The sequence below is a fragment of the Oncorhynchus mykiss genome, chromosome 3, assembly GCF_013265735.2.
Source record: "Oncorhynchus mykiss isolate Arlee chromosome 3, USDA_OmykA_1.1, whole genome shotgun sequence".
NCBI lineage: Eukaryota > Metazoa > Chordata > Actinopteri > Salmoniformes > Salmonidae > Oncorhynchus > Oncorhynchus mykiss.
Window position 1 is genome coordinate 60,683,139 of NC_048567.1, and position 6,655 is coordinate 60,689,793.

The 6,655-nt window shown below is 40.5% G+C and overlaps 1 pseudogene; it reads right to left on the reverse strand.

Moving 5' to 3' along the window:
- Positions 1-3,315: 3,315 nt before the first annotated feature.
- On the reverse strand, positions 3,316-6,326 carry LOC118944682 (annotated as a pseudogene).
- Positions 6,327-6,655: the final 329 nt, after the last annotated feature.

The window sequence follows — 6,655 nt, forward strand, 5'->3', positions numbered from 1 at the left end:
GTTTGCGTTTTCAACACCACAATAGACCAGGTCAATCTTGACAAACAGAAAATACATCCCTCCCTACATTATAAACCTACCAGGAATTGAAGGCTTGGCGTGACAATCTCCAAAAGTCATTAAACCTTTTGATGTTTTGTTTCAGATGTCTCTTTCCAGTCATGAAATGGCTGCTACACAGTTTGGATTGATATATTTTGCTTGTCAGTAAATACATACACACACACACACACACACACACACACACACACACACACACACACACACACACACACACACACACACACACACACACACACACACACACACACACACACACACAGTACCAGTAAAAAGTTTGGACACACCTTTTCATTCAAAAGTTTCTTTATTTTTACTATTTTCTACATTGTATAATAATAGTGAAGACATCAAAACTATGAAATAACACACATGGAATCATGTTAAACAAATCAAAATATATTTTATATTTGAGATTCTTCCAAGTAGCCACCCTTTGCCTTGACAGCTTTGCACACTCGTGGCATTCTCTCAACCAATTTCACCTGGAATGCTTTTCCAACAGTCTTGAAGGAGTTCCCACAAACGCTGAGAACTTGTTGGCTGCCTTTCCTTCACTCTGCGGTCCAACTCATCCCAAACCATCTCAATTGGGTTGAGGTCGGGTGATTGTGGAGGCCAGGTCATCTGATGCAGCACTCCATCACTCTCCTTCTTGGTCAAATAGCCTTTACACGGCCTGGAGGTGTGTTGGGTCATTGTCCTGTTGAAAAACAAATGATAGTCCCACTAAGCGCAAACCAGGTGGGATGGCATGTTGCTGCAGAATGCTGTGGTAGCCATGCTGGTTAAGTGTGCCTTGAATTCCAAATAAATCACAAACAGTGTCACCAGCAAAGCACCCCCACACATCACACCTCCTCCATGCTTCACGGTGTGAACCACACATGCGGAGATCATCCGTTCACCTACTCTGTCTCACAAAGACAGAAGTTGGAAACAAAAATCTCAAATTTGGGCTAAAGAACAGATTTCCACCGGTCTAATGTCAATTGCTCATGTTTCTTGGCCCAAGCAAGTCTTTTCTTCTCATTGGTGTCCTTTAGTAGTGGTTTATTTGCAGCATTTCGACCATGAAGTCCTGATTCCACACTCCTCTGATTCTACACTCCTCCTCTGAACAGTTGATGTTGAGATGTGTCTGTTACTTGAACTCTGTGAAGCATTTATTTGGGCTGCAATTTCTGAGGCTGGTAACTCTAATGAACGTATCCTCTGCAGCAGAGGTAACTCTGTGTCTTCCTTTCCTGTGGCAGTACTCATGAGAGCCAGTTTCATCATAGCGCTTGATGGTTTTTGCGACAACATTTGAAGAAACGTTCAAAGTTCTTGAAATTTTACGATTGACTGAACTGCATATCTTAAAGTAATGATGGACTGTCATTTCTCTTTGCTTATTTGAGCTGTTCTTGCCATAATATGGACTGTATTTTACCAAATATGGGCTATCTTCTGTACACCACCCCTACCTTGTCACAACACAAATGATTGGCTCGAGCGCATTAAGAAGGAAAGAAATTCCACAAATTAACTTTTGACAAGGCACACCTGTTAATTGAAATGCATTCCCGGTGACTACCTCATGAAGCATATTGAGAGAATGCCAAGAGTGTGCAAAGCTGTCATCAATGTGAAGGGTGGCTACTTTGAAGAATATCAAATAAAAAAAAAATAATTAGATTTGTTTAACACTTTTTTAGTTATTACAAGATTCCATATGTGTTATTTCATAGTTTTGATGTCTTCACTATTATTCTACAATGTAGAAAATTGTTTTAAAAAAAGAAAGGCCCTTGAATGAATGTGTGTCCAAACTTTTGACTCGGACTGTTGTATGCTATTCCTGCAGCTGCAATCTTCAGTTGCTGCTACATCCATTTATTGACAGTTAAATTAATGATATATAGCTATTGATTCTTGAAGAATATAACTTGTCTTGTGAGCTTAGATCAACTGTCGCACCCCATCAGAACCCGAAATATAAGCTTGTTTTACTCCAACGTTTGTAAACAATGTCAATGTTAAAACTACAATTTTGATGACCTCATGGATGGTCAGTCCTTGCATCCATAGCTCTTGTCTATGAATTTGAGAATAGTAACATTTCTCCAGCTCCATCCCACAGCTGTTTACCAAAACAAGTGGCGGGGTGTTGCTTTGGTATTGTTTGAACTGCACTTTGCCTTTTTAACCTGGGTATTTGGTCAGTGTTTGTTCAGACAGAGGGCAGCTGATATTTGGCTCAACGCTGTAAAGTTACTTCATTTGTGTGGATGAAACAATCAATCACAGTTGTATATGACATTGACCCTTATATATTGTTACATACTTTAGTTATTATTTCCCCGTTTACCTTAGTGGTTATTTGTTATATTTGAAAATGTAAAAGTGGTGGAATCATTGATAAGGAAAGGAAACTGAACAACACATGTAATTGAGGCAAAGAAACAGTAATTCACTAGTGCTGAAATACTGCTTTATTAAATCGGTAACATAAAACTCAAGGATGAATATAGTAGTGATTCTACATCAATAGACTCAGTTAAATCAAAGTGCAGGGCATTATTAGTAATGCGTTTTGCTTTCTTTGTTTCACAGTAGATGGTATCCCCGTGGTACATTCACTTGATGGTTACCCTGACTACTGACAAGGTGAAATTCTAAAACATTAAACACACTCACCAAATATTACCTAGCAATCCTCCTAGAGGTGGCACTGCTTCTGCAACGAAGTACTTGAATTGACGTTTGTTTTTTAATGGCCAGGTGATGTTATGTTTTAAAAAGCCGATTCAACTGTCAATTGCCAGAAACAGTGCACTTAAAAATAGCACACAAAGTGCAAGCTGCTCACATGTTGAGCATGTCATCAAAATGGTGGTTGAGTCAGTCAGAACACAATACCTAGTTGTCCTGCTTACATGAGGGTTTATGCAAACAGCACTTAGTCTTATGATCCTGTTACAATTCATAGGAGTTTTTGTAAAATTGCACACAGATGCACAGTGCATAACAGTGCACAGTCAACTTCAACAAGGAGCCTCTCTAATTGTTGAGGGAATCTTAAGACTTAAGACAGAGTTTAGTTTCAGGTTTCACAGGGTATTAGTTTCATGTGAAACTTTCTCCTGTTAAAACATTTAGTTATTTTTGTTTCAGTTAATATTGTCATAAATAGCAATGCATACATTTTCCATAACCGTTAAATTCAGCTATATACATTATGTACATGTCACAGAAAAGTGCTTAAAAAAAAGTCAGAATTATCTGGTGACCTAGAGTCATAATTATCAAATATGGCACATTTTATAACAACTTTAGACTTAGTCAAGTTTGGTATATATACATTTTTTTTTTTACAAGAACATAAATCCAGGTCTTTATCAAGTAAAGATTAATTTTGATAATTCAATACATAAAAAGGTGCTGGAGGGGGGAAAATGGGGGATAGAAATGATTAAAGTATTGTTTTTACATGGATGGAATATGAATGTCGACAGTTGCCATGGCAGATCCAAGCTCGTTGGACAGTTTGAGGGTGTACGCTTCGGCATCGTTTTCCTTCACACAGGGGATGACGAGGGTGGTGAGGTCCTTGGTGGCCTCAATGTGAAACCTGTCACGCTCTTCATCACACTGTTTCCCTGAGTGGACCCACTCGATCTCAGGTGTTGGGTGTCCAGAGAAAGCACAGGACATGCTCAGTCTTTCTTGGCTCAATGCTGGTATCCTCTGGAAGAGATTTGATTTTGGGAGCTAGAAGCAATGATAAAAAAAGAAAGGAATTAATTAATACCATGTCACTTCTCTACTTGTCATTTAAAGCAGAAGAACAACAAACTCAAGACTATACTAATTCTAGATACAGTACACTATATGGGCAAGGGAAATGCATCTCACCTTTGCCGCCACCATGAATAAGAGCGCTCATTGAGGAGCCATGAGTTGAAATAGCATGACTTGACATCATTTCACTGGACATTTCCGTGATACTGCTGAAGCTCATGGATACCATTGATTCAGATGTTATGGCGGATGTGCTAGCAGCAGACATGCTTTCAAATTGGCTTTGGAAAGAGCCTTCTTGCGTCATTGATGCTCCAGCCATATGGACTGATGTGGCTGAGAAACTGTCACTGTGCAAGCTGGCAGCAGCAGCACTTTGCTCCTTTATAACCATTTTGGCAGGTTCTTGAACAAGAGCTGTGCGAACAACGCAAATGATGAAGTACATGGCTAAATGGTCAATTCTCAATGGAGATACTCAAGACCATCTGTATGAATATAAACAAATAACACATGGAAAATGAAATCTTAGTCTTTAATTTAAGCTATTAGTAAAATGTACCGACTCAAGTTGAATTTTTCATAAATATTGGGAAAGCTTTGCTTTGTACTGTAAGCTTTGCAATGTACTGTAAGCTTTTAATTAAACAATGTATTGATAACTTACTGGTGATGTTGAGAGATGATGTTCCAGAGCACTGTCCATATTTGTTTTTGGCTTTGATGGTGTATTTGCCCCTGTCTGCAACTGTGGCCTAAATAATCTCCAGAGTGTATACACTTTTTGAACAGCTCAGTTTCCTGTTTGAGGTTGTAGATACCTGTAAGGAGAGAGACCGAATTAAAGTATTAGTTTGTGTTTTTTATTATTCAAGTATCTAGTGATATTTGTAACCGGACTTGCTTTTTCTGATTGCCCCTGATGGGATGAATACAGTTCTGTTGTATTGAATTTAAGAAATCAAATCAAACATTATTTACAAAACTCTTTGTAGCCTACTCACCATGATGTTGTCTTTAAGACACTCAATTTCAGGGGCAGGTTCTCACATGTCAACTTGATGTTCTGTCCTTTGTTGACATTCTTAATGTTTTTTAAATTTTTTTCTTTTTTTTCCCCCAATTTCGTGGTATCCAATTGTTAGTAGTTACTATCTTGTCCCATCGCTACAACTCCCGTACGGGCTCGGGAGAGACAAAGGTCGAAAGCCATGCGTCCTCCGAAACACAACCCAACCAAGCTGCACTGCTTCTTAACTTTAGCATGCTGACCGCATGGCACACAATGGGAACGCAACCTCACAGTGACTCATGGGGTATGGTCAAAGCTGAAGGGCTGCATACTCCTTCCTTTCTACTGATCTCCTCTTGGATCTCAGAATGGTTTTTCTTGATTCATACCTTGCCAGGTAGTCAACTTTGGCCACCTGCACGGTCTCCACCTGGAGGCTGATCTGGCAGTAGCAACAGGTCTAGGTGAACGTGGACAGGTTTTTTTCAGGGGTGGGTGACCTACTCCCCTTAGTTGCCACATTTTTTAAATGTATTTTATTTAACTAGGAAAGTCAGTTAAGAACAAATTCTTATTTACAATGATGGCCTAGGAACAGTGGGTTAACTGTGGGTTAACCCACTGGGTTAACTGCCTTGTTCAGGGGCAGAACAACAGCTCAGGGATTCGATCTAGCAACCTTTCGGTTACTGGCCCAACACTCTAACCACTAGACTACCTGCCACATGGGAAGTTGTAGTTCTCTCTTTCCTCACGGTTCTAGTTTTTTCTTCAAACTCAATGCGTTTCAGTTCACTCTTGATAAAGTCTAATGCTTCAACAGTAGGCACCTTGAAGGTTTCGTCGTCGTAACTGTACTCAGCATTTGAGATGTTGTCAATCATCTGCTGAGGAGTCTCGGCAGTAAATGGATTGAGTCCACTGAATAGGACATAGACTTGAACACCAACTGGCCATATCTGTAACACTGCTGACCATGTCATTCTGGTGGATCTCAGTGGCAGCATACTCAGCTGTAGTGTACTGAACCTTGATCTGGTCCCCAGGAGTCAGGTGTCTTGCATGTCCTAGCTCATTGATCTTGACTTTACTGCCCTTTCTTGTGGTGTACACAATATTCTCAGGCCTTATGTCAGTGACCCTGACTCTTGTTGTGGAAGAACTCAAGAGCTTCACATACTTGTCTGATGTAGTTGCCAAAGTTTCCTGTGCCGAAGCATTCAAAGATGTCTTGACCTGAGACGAAGTCATAGATCATGACTAATTCCTCAGTGCTGTCGAAGGACTCATGAAGACACAAGATGTTGTTGTGTCTGGCCAGGTCCAGTGTTGCAATTTCTTTCTTGATGAATGCTTGATCTGCACCCCTCACCTTGACAAATTTGGCCATGTATGTCCTCTCAGAGCTGGTCTCAACACAACGGTGAACAATACCAAACTGGCCACGTCCCAGTTTCTCAGCAAACATGTACTTGTTATGCACATTCTTGGCACTTGAATGGGGAGCCTTTGGCTTGGGAACATCTCTGTCACTAACCTCGCTGTCATAGCCAAGGACTCCTTTGTTGTAACGGGACCGCTTACTTCACATGGTTGACTTTGACCAAATTTGTTTTAGGCTATGACTCTGAACTGGTACCTGGTTCCTCTGAACAGGTGATAGTGTAGTGAGTATAACGAGCCTGGGCAACACGTTCCCATCGGTCAGCTGTTGTGGGACACTTCTCCACAACGTAGCTGGTTTCTCTGCTTCCACCATCATTAGCAGGTACTTTCCAACTCAGAGAGACTGAGTCT